The 17,903-nt window shown below is 40.5% G+C and overlaps 1 long non-coding RNA gene across 1 annotated transcript in view; it reads right to left on the bottom strand.

Annotated features, from left to right (window-relative positions):
• Positions 1-1,682: 1,682 nt before the first annotated feature.
• LOC118008041 overlaps positions 1,683-17,903 on the bottom strand; it is a 352,223-nt gene continuing 336,002 nt past the window's right edge. The window contains exon 3 of the long non-coding RNA XR_004678545.1: positions 1,683-1,737. This is a non-coding gene — a long non-coding RNA (uncharacterized LOC118008041). The remainder of the gene's footprint in view (positions 1,738-17,903) is intronic.

Here is a 17,903-nt window from a genome sequence, read left to right as displayed (position 1 = left end):
CATTTGGAAGGTGAGGAAAAACCAGAAATGGTTCCTGGGACTTTGGAATTTCCCCTATGGCTCTAACTCCAAGGAGAGGGATGGCAGGTCACAGGTGACCGCTGGAGCAGGTGAGACAGCTAGTAACAAACATTGTTCAGCATTTTGTGGATTTGTAAACCACTTTTATGTAGACATGCACGTTTCTCCCAGCAACTTTGTAAGATCCTGATTATGAGCATCTCCTCTGACAGGGAAAGAGAATAAGGCTCGGAGCATTTTAGCGAAACAGCTAGTAGTTTTCTCAATACTTGTCCCATGACCTTTCCAGTGCCATGTAAGAAGTTTTAACTTCTCACTCTGGTTATTGGGAGAAATCCTGATTACTCATGCTACCACTCAAAATCTATTAGGCCTGGTCTTTCCTTGATATAGATACTAATCATCACTTATTCACCCCCCCCCACTCAATTGTACTCATTCAACGAATGCTGATTGAGCATCTGTCATATGCCAAACCCTGTCCTATGGCCAAACTGTGCCTTCCTGGAGACTATATTCTCATTTGGCCCTTTCTCACCAACCTCAAATCTTAAAAAAAAAAAAAAAATGTAAATGAAATCATTTTGGCCCTCAGTGTTCTATGATTCATCTTTCACATTAGAAGCAGGTCACTAGGTCTAGCCCATAAACAAGGAGAGATTACACCAGGGCATGAATTCCAGGAGGTGGGAGTTTGGGGGACCATTTTAAAAGGCATCCTACCAAAGGAATTTAGAAGGTATCTCAGGGGCACAGAATATCCCTCCGCTACAATGACACACTCATCATGGCACCCAGTGACACCAACAAGCCAAACTCGCCCTTCAGAAGATGATTTCTTGTGTCTCATAGCTTCAGTGCTCTCTTAGTTTCCACTAAGGAACAAGCTGCAATGCATTTGAGTTGTTACCCCTTTGAGGCTTGGTGGCCTCTCCACAAGGGTTTTCTATCTGAAACCTCTTAAGCACCATTTCTGATCTTCTAAGCCACATCTACATTCTATGTCAGCGCTATTGCAAATGACAGTTCTGTGCCCCCTGCAGCCAGTGTCCAGTAAATACAGCCTTGCTTCAGGCCGATGCCAGAGACCTCTTGCCTCCGGCACACGTGAAACTTCTTTTTTGGCACCACAGCAATGGGGGTTGTAAGAACTCAACTGGTATCAGAAAAATGTGAAACCTAGAAGTGGGAGGAATTAATTCCAGGGTGGGAGAAATGTTTGCCAATGGGAACTGAGGGTCAGTGGTTAATGCTTCTTCCTTTGTCCCCTTTCCTACCCTAGAACATGTTGACATGCATTTCATTCTGCTTCTCAGATGATCCCACAGGACTGTGCAACCAGTCACCTTGAGTGATGTCCTTGCATGGGCTCTCTCTCCTTCCTGTTTCACTCTGGTTGCCTGGCCTCATGTTCCCAAATAACCTACTCACGCACAGCCATTTTCTCAGATTATGCTTCTTGTGGAATCATGGCTAAGACAACCTTTAAGCTTTAATAACTCAAAAAAGAACTAAAACAATAAATTACTGATGATAAGATTTCGGTGTTATACACAAGACACCCAGGGTGAAATAAACCTGGTTAAGAAGGCATTTTATGAAATGTGCGACTTACCAGATGTTGTCCATTCTGGGCATGGAATATTCATTCTCATAGTTTCTACAGGGGCCCGGTACTTCTCTATTATGATGTGCAGCTGGTTCTTTAAATCTGGGCTGTAAAAATGAAAACAACAACAAAATGAGTAAGACTGACTCTATAATGAAAATAATATGGTATTTTCTGTAAGTAGTGATCATCTAGTTATTGAGGGCAAACTTCTCAGTGTGGGCACCAGCAATATCACTTGGTGCAGATAGAACCCAGCAGCAGAAGGATCAGCAGACATGGGGGTCTCCAGTTCTCTGCTCATCCTGCAGGACAGTGTGCACAGGCAGGCAGGCCACTGGATACACTGTGAGGTTCTTCTTCCCTTGAAGGAATTTTGACCCCTGCTGGTATCCCCCCTTTTTTTTATAAGGCAATTTTGTTTGGAGACTTGAAGGGGTATAAGTATATTGGGCTTGCTTTGTTCTGAAAAGTCTTAGCTGAGAATCAAAATTTTTAAGGCTGTCCTGAGGAAATATAGATGCCCAGTGTTTGGTCGCTTGGGAAGTGATTTGGGGGTAGTCCCTTGTGCACCCATGGAAAATTGCAGCCTCACACCTTCCCCCAAAGAAGGAAGCCATCAGTAACAGCTGGGTCATTGTCACACAAGCCAGAGAGAGCTCTAAGTCATTCATAGGAAAATCCTACCCATCTATTTATGAAATATAACAAATACACAGTGGACATTAGTGGCAATCTTTAGTTCCTTACCATTTAAGATTAGTGATAACCTTTAGCCAGTGCAGCCAAGGCAATGTTCTTAACTATTCTATGTTCTCCTCTTGTTTGCCAAACATGGCTCCTGTCACACATCATTTGTACCTCTTGCTTGGGCAAAGTCTGCTCCTGGTTTCAATGGCTTTATTGTTAGGGCCTTGCTTATGCCCTTGGCAAGAGTAGAGTCATCAGCTAAGAGTGTTTGTCAAGTGGTGCTCACCAAAGGCTTATGCTTCTGTGCAATGCTGGCTGTGGCTGGCTCCAGACTGCTGCAGCTCCCTAGTTCCCTCAGCTACCCTGCTGTGCCTGCCTTCTACATTGCAAGATTAAGGTTCTCTTCTGGACTTTTGGAAGAGGCTTTGTATATATTGGAGACATGAAGGAAAAGGGTGTTAAAACCTGTATGGTTTTCTGCTTGTATTTAGAATTGAAAAATAAGTTCCCTTCTTGCACTCTGTCAAATACTTCCCATGAATAACACCATTAAATGTCCTGCCAGTCAACATGGCGTAGGAGGAGATCCAAGGTGCTACCATTTCATTGTGCTAGCTTGTAAGTTTCACTAGGTGCTGTGATAAGTATGTCATCATAGGGGAGGGATATCTGGGTACCTAAGAGACCCCTGTTCTTTTGGTAGGAAGACTTCTAAAATGGCTCCCAATGATCCCTGCCTCCTGGTATTCACACCCTTGTATACTCCAGTCCCCTTGGTGAAGTAACCCTAATGACTTATTTCTACTGCAAACAATGAGATCCTTCCCCTGCTGGGCCTTGAGCTGACCCCAGCCCAGGTTGACCCCTTGCCCACAGTCCGTAAGAGGCCCTGAAACAGAGGAACCAGCTAAGCCGTCCCAGATTCCTGACCCACAGATAAATAGTTCTGAGATAAAGAAATAGTTTTGGAGTAATTCATAACACAGTAATAGATAATAAATACAGTGCCCTTCCAATTACAGGCATTAGGAGGCTGTCTCTCTTTTTGTGAGCCATTGTAACAGCATCCTCTGGTTGCAATGCCCAGGAAATGTCTGTAATCTATGATCTCCTTTGAATGCAGACAGCCATTTTCCACTCCTGGATCACTAAGCAACATTCAACCTGTCAGGAACTAGGGCATACAAATTCTATTATAGCCACTATATTTAACACAGGAGCCTGGATAATAAGGTCAGAGATGTATTTTACAGCCTTAGCCTGGCATCACATCTTTTCTGGACTAAGGGTACTTTCTATAGTTCTGATTGAAAATAGCAGTTATTTTTTCTTTCCCCTGATCAGTTATCTTTACTAAAAATGTACAGTGCTGTCGCTCCTGACAAGGAGGACATGTATTAGACACCATGGGCTTGCACCTGAATACCCAAGTGATGCATTACATGAATATAATTTACATAATGAACCAGGCAAAAAAATGTGTCTCAGAGTGTACATGCTTGTCAACATTAAAAAATGTTGAAATCTTGACAGAGAGCTGCCTCTTAGAGTGAAGAAAAGAATGATACTTATCTCCCTCCCCCTTCAAACTCTATGCTGATGCCATGTCCCAAATACTACTCATGGAGTGAATCCATATAGTTTGTACCAAGAGATAGTGCCGCTGTATGTTTGAAAGTTAATAAAACCAGCATATTGGACCTACCTGGGTGCCATAGAGCAGATTCTTCTAGTTTTTCAGTGAATATAAAAGGTTAAATTCAAGGACCAAGTGGATTTTTATGGTTAAGTCACAATCTATAAGTGGGCATTAATTAACATCAGATAAAAAATGAGATTACTAAGCAATCACATATTGCCTCATCATTAGTGGTGGGCTTATAATTATGAACCTTTCTGGAACAAATAATTAAGAAATCATAATAAATAGCTATGCTATAAGAAGGCCATTGGATAATGTATCCAGTAGTGTTGGGCCCAAGCTTTAGTAAATAACCGTTATACCTGGATCAGATGCATCCCACTTGGCTGTCTTCATTACGTCACAAAGACTGATTAGACTCTAACAATTTTTCTTGAATTTCAGAAGTATTTTAACTTTTTATTAGACATGGGCTTCTTGAGCTCAAGCAAAATGAGCTCTAGAAATCCAGGCAGAATTTTTAGGTTTTAGGTTGCAGATAGTTTTGAATAAACTTGCTTATGGATCTGAATTGAATATATTGCTTATATCAACTATGAAATAAAATATTTTCTAGTTTTCTTTTTTCCCCATATTTTGAGATCTAGGGTTATATCTATAGGGCATCAAAATGTGTATACCTGATAGAAGGGAAAAACAAACCAAAATGGCTATTTGGATCCTCAGAAACCCCATCCAACCCCATCTCCCCAAATGCACGTTGTTTTATCAATTCTACCTTTTTAAAAGACAACAAATTTACTTACGCTTATCTAAAGGTAAAAGGGAGGAAACTTATAGAGGTGATGGTTAAGTTTAGGGCATTGTAGATGGCGACAGTTTCATGGGTGAACACTTATCTTCAAACTCATCAAGATGTATGCATTAAATGTGCTACAGCTTTTCTTGTATGTAAGAATAATTCAGTAAAAAAAAAAAACAAAAAGGATAATAGAGTTTATAAAATAAACACAGTTTTTTGTACACTTTATTTTTCATTTATGGTAGTAAATAAAGTGTTTGGAAAAATCTTTTGATGCCTCAAATACCTGCTACTACCTTGACCTAGTCGTGGAGTATTAATAAGGGTTTACATGTGCAGCACTGGAATAGGGCTTATACCATCAGCTTTCCAGGCTGAACTGGAAACAAGAAGGCCAGAGGAATGCAAGAAGAATAAAAAATTCTGACATATCGTGGCATTTATTTGCCCTATAACCTACTGACCTTGGCAAATTTCCTGGGGTGGGAAAGCATAAGCCACACATTGACCTGAAGGGAATCTATCAATCCTGCTCAAATGTTAGCCAGCTAGTAATTACCTTACACACTAACGATTGAAATGCCAAAAGAATCAAAAGGCCTTTCCTTTGGAATGAAAAGTGGTCACCTGTGCTTTCTGGAGGATGTGGCCATTACCAATCTCTGGTACTATAATGCAAGTGGACAACAATGGCATTGACAAATGGGGCTTGCTCTAGCCCAGCTGGCTTCTCCCTTACCTTCATTTCCAGCCTCTTCCCACCTCGGGTTCTTCCATCTGAAGCTCCCTTTACTTAAAATGTTCTATCCCCCCAGATCGTCATCTGGCTGGCCTTTCATGTAAGGATCTGACCAAATACCACGCTCTGTGATCATTCATTCAAATTTTTCAATTACTTTTGGTTTTTGGGTGGGTGCATTTCTTTGGTCTCAAATCCCAGATCCATTACTTACTAGCTGTGCAAACTTGAGCAACTTACTGAATCTCTCTGCATGTTTATAAGTATGCATGGATATATTCATGTTGATCCTTCATTACTCTAAAAAGGATTTAAGGCAACCATGCCTATTTACATTATTCAGGTGTTCTCCATTTGCAGTGCCATGATATTTCTTCTTTTAGGTCTCAATTGTCCTAATTTGATTCTAGGACTAATCTAACTCTTATGTGGTGTTTTGTTATTGTTGTTGGTTTATTTTTTATTTTATTTTATTATGTTATGTTAATCGCCATACATTACATCATTAGTTTTTGATGTAGTGTTCCATGATTCATTGTTGGCGTGTAACACCCAGTGCTCCATTCAATACGTACCCTCTTTAATACCCATCACCAGGTTAACCTATCCCCCCACCCCCTTCCCTCTAGAACACTCAGTTTGTTTCTCAGAGTCCATAGTCTCTCATGGTTCGTCTCCCCCTCTGATTCCCCCACCCTTCATTTTTCCCTTCCTACTATCTTCTTTTTTTATTTTTCATCACATTTTATTAGGCTACAACCATTTTTTTCTCCTCTTCATAAGTTGATGGTGAGAATTTATATATCATTGAGCAAAGGTTGTATCTCAATGGGCTAAATGAATTGAGGGTTTGAGACCAAAGTTTAGATGATCTAGACGAATAGTAACTGAAAATAGAAGGGGGAGGGTGTGAAAATATGGCTCATATTTTCTAGACTGGAAGGTCTGTGTTGCTTTATTTCCTAAATAATTGCTTAGCATTTCATTTTATCTTAGCTGCATAATTACCTAGGAATTTATATGAATTGAGAATATTTGATCAAGTGCATTTGAGAATCTGATGTGTAACTATGGCTAGGAATGAGTGACTTCTGGATTGTTTTTCAATGGAAATGGATCTGTTGGTCATTGGTTGGTGACATTGGTTGGTGTCATTGTTGGTGATGTTGAGAACGCTGTATTTTTAGCCATGACCTGATATGGGAACCAAATTAACTATGAATAACTATAAGTTCTTCTCTATGAGTTGTGGCAACCTGAACAGGCTGCTGAAAACTTCTGACATTGCCTCATCATATGACTGCCAAAACCATTTTTACTGTTTATTTTGTTTTGTTTTTGGTGATTTCCAATGAAATTATTTAGTACCTTTTGAAACAAGGAGGAAGAAAATGGGTTGTACTAAACCCCATCTCTGTGTAGTCTGGTTGGTTCCTAAGAGAGGAACTAGCTAATAATTAAATATCTGCAATGTGAAAAAAATAATTAGCTGATTAAATTTGTAATATAATATAGGGGGGCTGTGGTAATGAATCACTTAACTTAACACTCTTGAGATGTTTGTTTTGGAAGAAAAAGCTTAGTGAGAAATGAGATATAATAAATGGTCTTAAGACAGAGAAAGGGAACTCGCTAGTGGAGAAGAACCTTGAAGCATAGCTTCCTCAGAGCAGGTGAAAAAGGATGCTCTTCTACCTGGCTTGTGTGGGTAATTTAATTCTGTTTGGCCTATCAGCATGTTTTGTTTAGCAAGTGCAATTAAAGAGTAACAGAATCAGCAGAAACATAGTTCTAAGAAACGTCAGAATGAGCATTTTTTTTTTCCCTCTCTCTCTCCAGTCTGTCTTTTCCTGTGACCAAAAGTTATTGATTCTCAGACAGTCTGTGTCACTCATGGAGGTCGGGGGCTGGTTCTTTTGTGAAGTAAGTGCTGAACCCATTGGGCATAAAGGTATTGTCCTTTTCCATTGTTTAAATACTTTAGAACATCATCGACAAATACTTAGTCTTTTAAAGAATACTACCAAAGTGTCTTCACTAAACTAATTTGGGGAATAGAGGAAGATAAAGTCAAATCCATTCAAATAGACAACTGCATGCTTATGGGTCTGTGGTGGGGAGTGTAGGGGTGGCAGAGAAACATAATGAACATCCTGAATGCTTAATTGTTTCACTTACAATTATTTTTTTTCTCCTGTTATTTAATTAGAGCATGTATAGAGAAATTTTCTTCATGTGCTATTTTCATTAATTTTACAATACATACTAAACAACCCCTCTACTATGCTTTATGAAATTGGTTTAAGTCAAGTCAAATTTTACTCTAGAAGTCAAATCCACTCTACAGAATAATTTCCATCAAAGCACAGGTTCAAAATGCTACTTAAATTTCTTTTACTAAACAGTAGAATAAATAAAAAACAACTAAAATTAAAAAAATCTTTCATATATCACATAGTGCACATGTTATTTGGGAAGTACTGATAGAGTTCTATCTTTGAACTGAAAATACTCATTTGCTTTGGATAGTACACCCTTCTCTGAATTAAACAGCAGGAGCAGGGATGCTTGGGTAGCTCAGTCGGTTAAGAGTCTGCCTTCGGCTCAGATCATGATCCCAGGGTCCTGGGATCGAGTCCCGTGTCAGGCTCCTTGCTCAGCAGGGAACCTGCTTCTCCCGCTCCTTCACTTGCTGCTCCCCCTTCTAGTGCTCTCTCTCTCTCTGACAAATAAATAAATATCTAATAAATAAATAAAAAATAAACAGCCCAAGCAATGCACAGAATTCTAGTACCAACCAACCAACCACCAAAACAAAAGTGAAAAACCTAAACTAAACAAACAGAACCAAGATGTTTCTGGATAATGAAAGAAATGTAGAATTTATTTTGGGAGTTGACTTTCCCCAGCGCCCCCAGAAATGCATTCTCATTAAAATGCTCAAACTCCTTGACTTGAGAAAGATGAGGGAAGCTATGCCATTTAATTATGTTCTTTGTTTGATAAAGAAATTAGTAATAACAACATAAGGCTTTTTATTACTTAAATTTTAAACTCACATTGAAACAATATGATTTTACTTGATAATTACTGCTGCCTACCTGGCCAGCTGCAATTGTCTCTCTCTTCTCTATGAGTAGATACATTTCTCCTTCACCTTTGTCCTGTCCAAGAAATCCTGATCCGCTAGAATGATCCTGTGTCATGGTGACCTACTGAACACAGGCATTCCATTGCATGTCATCAACCTTTATCCAGAACTGTCATCCTCATTGTGGGCTGCACATTAAAATCACCAGGGTAGGGGGAGTTTTTAATATATGCCCACACCTGAGTCCTAACCACAGAAATCCTAATTTAATCCCAATTTAAACCCAGGCAATGGCATTTTCAAGCATCTTACTAAGGGTTTATTTTATGGAGCCAGGTTGTTGATTTTTTTTCCCCCCATCATGGCAATTAAAGGACGAGGTAGCCTTAGCCATGTTCAAGTTCAGGTATGAGGCTTACGCAACAGGGAGACCACCTACAATCCCAAGTTCTTCCAGTCACAACCTCTCACTCGGCATGGAGAGGAGAGGTGGAGGCTGGAGGGCATTCACTGTTAACAGGCGTGGCTTCTCTGTGTTGGCAAGTTTCCCTGGGAGAACTGGCTTTCCGGCAGGCACGCAATGGAACGCAATATGGCCCTTGACATTAATCAGGCTGTGTCTTTTCCTCTTCTCTGCAAAAGAACAGCCCAGTCATACGGTGAAGAGACAGAGCTGTTTTATCTTGGCCGGATTCCGTTCTCTCTCTCTCTGTGTTGTTGGGGAGCACCGAGCCCTGAATTTCGAACATTTATAACAACGTTTAGCAACAAGTACAGAGCCCTCGTCAGATTTCTAAAGGGAAAAGTGGTAGGAGGTTGGAGTCACCATTTTCTTCTTGTTTAGGAAATGAAGCTTTTTATTTTTCCCTCACTGTGCTGTCTCTACTGAGTTTTATGTCAGGAAATAGGAAGCTGATGATAGCCTGTTGCTGAAATAAAGTTCAGGCTTTTTTTTCCCTCTCCCTCTTTCTGGTTTCCCTGCCTGAAACTTGGGTTCATGACAGCTTGTTGTTGGGCAGGGCATTAGCCTTTTTGTAATTTATTGCTTTTAGATTAAATCTGGGGAAACTCAATATTGCAGTTGAATGATTAGAGCAATACCCCTTGGAGTAATAAATTTTCTTTGGTGCTGTGCATCTCCAGATCATGTTTCCCTTCTAATTACATTTACATAAATGATATTCTGTAAAATTAAATTAACATTCAAACGGTTACACTGGCAGGGAGAGACAAAAATTAGTTACCAAGTTTCATCTCTTAAAAAAAAAAAATCTAGTTCTTTTCATAATATGAATCACTATCCTCTCTCAAGTGTCAGCAATCAACAAAACCTCGGTTCCAGAACTGCACAGGGGTGTTTGTCACCAGCTAATGGAGATGTTTTGTTTCTTTCTTGGAGGTTTAGACTGTAAAGTCTCATTAGACAGTGACTATAGTGACTTTTCAAACTTGGCCACTAATGAATTGCTAGTTTTCCTTTGAGCTTCTTGCTTTGAAATTCTGCAGTGATCCTGGGGAACGTTCAAACTGAATATGCACACAGAACTTTGTTCCAATCTGTATCTTTTTTACCACCTACTCCCATTCTTCTGTCAGGCTTGGTTTTCCAGTCTAGGAGTTAACAGAAAGCCAGTCACTGGTGACATCCAGAATCTCCCTACCTTTCTGTGATCTCTTCTACCACTTCAGTAGGTTTCCATTTTTAAGAGTTTGGGTCTCTTTTGGGTGCCTGGGTGGCTCAGTTGGTTGAGCAACTGCCTTCGGCTCAGGTCATGATCCTGGAGTCCCGGGATCGAGTTCTGCATCGGGCTCCCTGCTCGGCAGGGAGTCTGCTTCTCCCTCTGACCCTCCCACCTCTCATGCTCTCTCTCTCTCATTCTCTCTCTCAAATAAATAAATAAAATCTTTAAAAAAAAAAGAGTTTGGGTCTCTTTAGAAGTTGCACTATGTGGAGGATTTAAATCAGAATCATCAGAAAATCTATGGCTTCCTTGTTTGGATAAGACTGTTACCTCAGCCATGTTGGTGTGTATGACATCAGGACAATTCCATTTACTGTTTCCATTATATCTTTTGGTAAAACTAATCAGTTCCATTTGTGAGCATGATGATTTGATGTAAAATATGATTTCTTTTATGTAATAAAAAATTACATCTATCCTAAGGGAGGATGTTTAACCAAAACATTACCAGTGGTATCTCTGGGCATGTGAGATTTTTTCCTTTTTATTATTATTATCATTATTATTATTTTTAAAAGATTTTATTTATTTATTTGACAGAGAGAGAGAGAGCACAAGCATGGGGAGCGGGAGAGGGAGAAGCAGGCTTCCCGCTGAGCAGGGAGCCCGATGCGGGGCTCCATCCCAGGACCCTGGGATCATGACCTGAGCCGAAGGCAGCCGCTCAACCACTGAGCCATCCAGGTGCCCCTTTTCCTGTTTACTATTGTTTCTATTGTTTGAATTACATACAGTCAACATGTATCATTTTTATATAAAATAGTAAGCTTTTGCAAAAGAAGTATCTTTTCAGATCCCAGGGGTTCGGGTGAAGAGATAAAGTGGAACACTAGCAACATAGGCCTCCACTGTTTCTATTCTCCCTGTTAAATACCAGAACCTATAATTTCACATCACCTGAGTTTAGCAAACCTTGGACACAATCATACCCATGGCGCTTAATTACATATATTGAAACGTCTGATAAAATGTGGCTGTGAGGAGTCCACTCTCAAAATAACCTTTCTGGAACGATGCTTCTCATAGAAGATGATGACAGTATAAGAAGAAAGCCAGTACCTCTTTTAAAAGAAGCCTGTACTTGACATCCTTTCCTGGACACATTCATATCTGTTCTCCATCCCACCTGACCTGAGTTCTATTCTTCTCTTTCTTGGGCTTGCATTTACTTGTACTTCAATTATTCATCTGATGTTTATGTATTGGGCACCAACGACATGCCAGAGTACTGTGATGGTCACTGGAGATACAATGGGAAGAAAAAGCAGATGTGACTCTTGTTCTCATAGAGATTACAGTCTGCAGAGAAAGACAGATGGTAGCTAAATAATCACATTGATAAATGTTTAATTATGAACTGAGATTAGTGTGCTAAAGAAGGAATACAGTCCTGGGAGAACATGAATTCAAAGAATCCACCCTTGACAGAAAATGAGGAGTGAAGATAGAGGTCGGGGAAACATTTCTAGGGAAGTGAGACTTGAGCTAAGATGTCAAAGATGGGTCTGGGTGAAGACATGGAAAGTAGCCACAGGAGGGAGGAGGGGACCCTTTCAGCTTGAGGCGACAGCGTGAGCCAGTGCCCTGCAGGAGGAGGGAGTATGGCATATTTGATAACAAGTGAAGGCCACTGTGCTTGGATTGCAGGAAGCTTGGGGAGAAAAATGGGTAAAGAGATTAGTAAGGCAGGTTAAGTTAGATAAAGCAAGACTCTTGAGGTCATGCTGATAATTTTGGTTTTATTCTCAGAGCAATGGCAAACAACAGAAATGTCATAACCAGAGGAGTGACGTAACTATATATCCATCTTGTTCCATCTTGCAAAGGTCGCTTGGAGAGCAGTGTGGGAAATAGACTGTGGAAGAACAGAATGGCTGCAGGGGACCAGTTAGTTCAGTCTTCCTAGACCAGAGGGGTGACGACAAGATGGAAAAAGTGGATGGAATCAAAGATAACTCAGAGGCAAATTTATATCATTTCGTGACAGTTTGGCCATGAGGGAAGAGAAGGCAGTGGCAAGAATGTCTCTTGGGTTTCTCACTCTACAACTAGATAGTAGTGGATGATGGGACAGAGAACACAAGAGAGTGGGTTTAGAGGGCTGGAGGATGGCTCTAACCTTGGGAATACTGAAATGTATATCCAGGGGGAAGGGTTGAGCAGGCAGATCTATAAAACCATATCTCAGAGAGGAAGTCAGGGTAGGATATATAAAGAAGGTAACTGAAGCAATGAGCATGCATGGGGAGATGCAAGGGAGCATTGGAATGACTTTGACTGACAATGTCCTAGGTCCTCTGCAGCTCAGCACTCCCTCACTTTCCCTAGTCCAAACTGGTGGTCTGGTTCTGCAGTTTTCCTCCCATTTTTCATGGGTTACATTATAGGAAGGTGCCACATACTACTTTGACTCTGCCTTTGATAATGACTTGCTAGATTTCGATCCTACCATCTCAGCTCCCTCTTCATGGTCAGCTGCCACAATCCCATTGTCTTGGATCTTGAGGAAGGCTATGAAGCCATTAGAGATGATTCTGAACTTGAAATCTGGGTCTTAGTTCTTCTATCTAGGCTTCATTTTGAGGGGGTAAAAAAAAAAAAAAAAAAAAAAGCCTTCCTCCTAACTGATTCACTCATCATTTCTGTTTGCGTCTAGAGCTAATTTATAGTATACCCAAACACATGTACTAATGAACCATGTCATAATGGAGTTCTACTACACTATGTAAGTGCCTATAATTCATTTTATACCTCTTATGTACCACTCATATTATTCCATAAATTATAGTTATTTTCATACCTGTCTTGTCTCCCCTACAAGAATTCAAACTCCTTGAAGACAGGGTTATTGCTTTATGCAGTTTTATACCTTGCATGGCACCCAATATCATGCCTCTTGGATATGTACACATCAGCAGGTACTCACTGAATTGGTGTTGAATGACCAAAGGCTGTGGTCTCCTGCAGAAAAGCAGTTACACATATTCAGGTATGAGGTAACAAGAAATTAGGACAGGAAATAAAGGAATGGCCATATCTGGCATGAAGTAATATCCAATAAATATTTTGTTGACTGACTGAATTTTAGGAAGAGCTGACAGGCAAAGAGGGAGAAGATCAAAGTGAAGGATGGAAATAAATCTATAGTTAATCAAAACTGTGATGTTCTTTTATGCCCTGCCTCTTGCTTATATTGTTCTTTTGCCTGCAATTCTATTTCATGCTCCATCTCCAAATCTTGCAGATTTGGCCTAATCGTCATTCACCTGGGGAGCCTTTTCCCCATCGTTTAATCAGAAGGATGAAGGCATCCTCCTTCATGATCTCCCAGATTGTACAGACTATTCTAGCATTTAACACGTTTAGTATATTTATGCATATACCTCTCAGCTGTCCACTGTTGGACAGGCTTCCCATGGGAATGCACCAGGTCAGCTGCCAGCACAGAACAGGCACATCGTAGGTTTGATGAGTGCAAACACAGAGGCATCTATAGGGCTCCACGTTCAGAGTTGGACATTGTTTCAGGAGTAGTTATTATACTACCCTACCTTTAAAATACATAAATATGACTTCTTACCTGCCTGAAATTTCCTTTTAAAGGAAAAACAACTGTCTTAGTCTAGAATTAAAATTCAAGTTAACGATCTTATTCTAGAATGGAAGTTCAGGCTAACTCCAGATACAACTGCGGGATGAGTCAGGAAATACGAATTCTCTTTCTTTTATATTCAAAATCCTTATGGCTTTAGACAAATCATTTAAACAATGGTTCAGTGTTATTTTCTGTAAAATAGGCATAAAAATCTATCAAATTAGGCAATACGCATGAAAGCACGTTATCTACCATGACTGTAGAAGCACAACAGAGTGTAACATCAGTAGTAGTTGCTGCTGGTGTGGGAAAAGTCAATGACGGTGGCCTTAAATCTGTCATTTAATCCATAAATGATTAAGAGTGCATAATATGTGTCCAGATTTGTGCTAGGTACTTTAGAAAGGAGGGGAGGTTTTAGGAGACATGGTTTATATTCTCAAACTGGTTGCAGTATGGATCAGGAGACAAGACTAAAGTAAATCAACTAAAGCAAAATATGTACATACACAGGGTCATATGCCATCAGACTATTTGTGCCATTGTAATTCTCCGAAAGAAAAGGATGGGTAAGTATGCAGTTATTTTTAAGTCAGGAGAGGTCTCCCTTCTTTTGATCTTCATAAACACCTCTGGGTGTTCCGTAATCTAATCTGTGAAAGCTTGCATCAGGAGCTACTAATCAGTACCTCCCATTTAGCCATTCAGCCCCTTTTCTAGTGCAACTCAGCGCTGAGTACCCCACGCAGCTGAAACTTTTGGCTCAGTCTCTCCAATTGCCACCTGCAGGCTGCAGAGGACCAAAAGCTCCTGCAGCCCTGGCTTTCCCAGGTGGGATGCTGGGTGCAGCTCTTAGAGCCTGATCCAGCCTGCTGGCCTCTTGCTGCCTCCATCTGGGCCTGCTGTCAGTGGATGGATGCCCATGGCACTGGCTCACCCACCCGAGGTGAACAAATGGGACCAGTGCTCCAGAGCTCCTTGGGGAGAGCTAAGAAGGCCGGTCACCAGAACCCTTCATTGCCTGTGACTTATACACCAGGGAAAGGTTAGAGAAATTTATGAGTGGATACCATATGCCAGCCCAACATCTGCTTCCTCATAAGGGGGATGAATATAGGACAGTGGTAAGTGCATTAAAGATGAGACTCAGGCACGAGGAAAGTAGAATTTAACTGCTTCGGGGGGGTGAAGACTCCAAAGCAGTGTTAGGAGTTTTCATGTTCATGTTTTTTTAATCCATAGATTTTATTTTTCAGAGCAGTTACAGGTTCACAGCAAAATTGAGGGGAAAATACTGAGATTTCCCATATGCCTCCTGTTGCCACACACTTTTAGCCTCCTTCATTTTCAACTTCCCCCAGCTGTGTTATAAATGATGAACCTACATTGTTACCTGTGTTGACACATCATTATCACCCAAAGTTTATAGTTTACATTAGAGTTCCCTCTTGGTGCCCTACATTCTGTGGGTTTGGACAAATGAATAATGACACATAGCCACCATTACAGTATCATGCAGAATCATTTCACTGCCCTTAAAAACCCTCTGTGCTCTGACTATTCATCCCTCCTTTCCCACATATTCATTTTTTGAAAGGGAACTTTACACAGAACATCAAATATAAATATAGATGAAGCTGCTCTCTTTGGGGTGCTAGGAGGCCCACAATCCTTCCCTCAGCCTCCCCCCAGTGGTCCCTGAGCGCTGCCATCAGTGCTGGGAACCTAAAACTGTCTCCAGCTACTTTTCTAGTTGATTGAGGGAAAGGGAATTGAGTTTATTTTTCAGTAATTTTTTGCATTAAACTCTGAGAAAAGGTTTATCACATACTGATGTGATCAGATGTTTGGACAAGTGCTCATTACAGATTGGAACCTTGTTTTTTTAGTATCCTTGGTGTGGTTGCTTATGAATTGTACTTGAAATAAATGATGAGTTAGCCTTCTTTTAATATGCTGAATGATTTGCAGAAGGTAAGGGAGTGTGGTGTAGTTATCTTGATGTTGTTCTTTAATCTTTCTGAATCTACTAGATAGCGAAGATCACGTTTATACTATGCTCTTGCTCAAAGCCAGGTTTTGACATCCATCTTGGCTGAGAGTGTCACACAGTGACAGTGGGAGGGGAAGGGGTGGGATTTCAGTGATAGTGTCATCCTTAGATTTTGCAACTTTGGTTTCAAAAGTGGTGATGATGGATAGTGTCCTAGAGCCTTGAGTCATTTTCTCAGCACCATACATACCAGGATACTTCTGAAGAATGACCTTCCTCATTACTGGCAGTTCCAGTCAATGCTGCAGCCAGACATAGTGAATTACTACCATCAGCAGGGTCATCAGTAAGCATGAAAGTAGCAATGGCATTTTAAAATATTTTTTAAAAATGTTTTAAACTTCTTGGTATGTTCAGGAGGACCCATAAAATAAATATAAGTGCTTTAAGCAAGCCTGCTCAAAAACAGGGGCTAAACCTATTGGTAATCATGATAAAATAAAATAAGAAGTAAATTCCATTTAACTCTAATCAAAGAGGTGACTGAGAAAGGAAAATATGCTCCAAAGTAATGTCTGATGGGAAAACCAAAGGGACACCGTCAGAAGCAGTACGGCAGAAAACAGTATGGAGGTTCCTCAAAAAGTTGAAAATAGAGATACCCTACGACCCAGCAATTGCACTACTGGGTATTTACTCCAAAGATACAAATGTAGTGATCCGAAGGGGCACATGTACCCCAATGTTTATAGAAGCAATGTCCACAATAGCCAAACTATGGAAAGAGCCTAGATGTCCATCAACAGATGAATGGATAAAGAAGATGTGGTATATATATACAATGGAATATTATGCAGCCATCAAAAAATGAAATCTTGCCATTTGCAACGATGTGGATGGAACTAGAGGGTATTATGCTAAATGAAATAAGTCAATCAGAGAAAGACAAGTATCATATGATCTCACTGATAGGAATTTGAGAAACAAGACAGAGGATCATAGGGGAAGGGAGGGAAAAATGAAACAAAATGAAACCGGAGAGGGAGACAAACCATAAGAGACTCTTAATCTCAGGAAACAAACTGAGGGTTGCTGGAGTGGTGGGTGGTGGGAGTGATGGGGTGTCTGGGTGATGGACACTGCAGAGGGTATGTGCTATGTGAGGGCTGTGAGTTGTGTAAGACTGATGAATCACAGACCTGTACCCCTGAAACAAATAATACATTATATGTTAATAAAAAATTTTTTTAAATAAAAAAAAGCAGTATGGCAGAGTAGACTGGGCTCCAGCTATTACTAAGTCAGTGATAGCCTTCCAAGTTCAAATTCTTCTCAGCTCTACTAATTGGCTGCATTGTGAACATGCACAGATACTAAGTCTCTCTGACCTCAATATCCTCAAAAGTGAAGGGAAACTGCTAATTCCTTGTCATAGGTCTTGAGAAAACCAGTGAATGGAAGGACCTTTCTTGATGGTCCATATCCACCTCACCCAAAGCCAAGCATGCTGGTTATATGGCTGATTTTATGGAAGGTAGCCTGAGGCCATGGAAGAGCTTTGGATTCAGAGCATGAAGACAGGTGAGTCACTCAATCACCACGAGTTCTCCATTTATCTCAACTATAAGATGATTATTTGGAATAATAATTAAGGCCTTAATCAATACTCCAATCATTTGGTCCCCTATGTAGTTGTCTCAGAGGAGGAAAAGCAAGAACAACCGTTACACAAAGCCAACAACTTCAGAAAGGGCAACTGCTGGAGATGCCAAAAATTCTGAAAGGCGCTCGGCTGTGCTCTGTTGTGACAGACATTGTCTGAAATACATTGTCTTTCTCTGCAAAAAGGTAACTTCCATTGCACTGATCTAAACAATCCCAGACCAAATTTTTCGTGAGCCATGACTGTCACTGGTGTCTTGTTTTCTCTGTTCCCTTTGCTTAGGTCCCCACCTTCTTCTCACTCTAGGCTCCTGGGG

Source organism: Mirounga leonina, unplaced genomic scaffold (assembly GCF_011800145.1).
Source record: "Mirounga leonina isolate KUSES-001 unplaced genomic scaffold, KU_Mleo_1.0 Mir_125, whole genome shotgun sequence".
Lineage (NCBI taxonomy): Eukaryota > Metazoa > Chordata > Mammalia > Carnivora > Phocidae > Mirounga > Mirounga leonina.
Note: the sequence above shows the minus strand (reverse complement) of the source record. Positions and strands in the feature narration are given on the sequence as shown.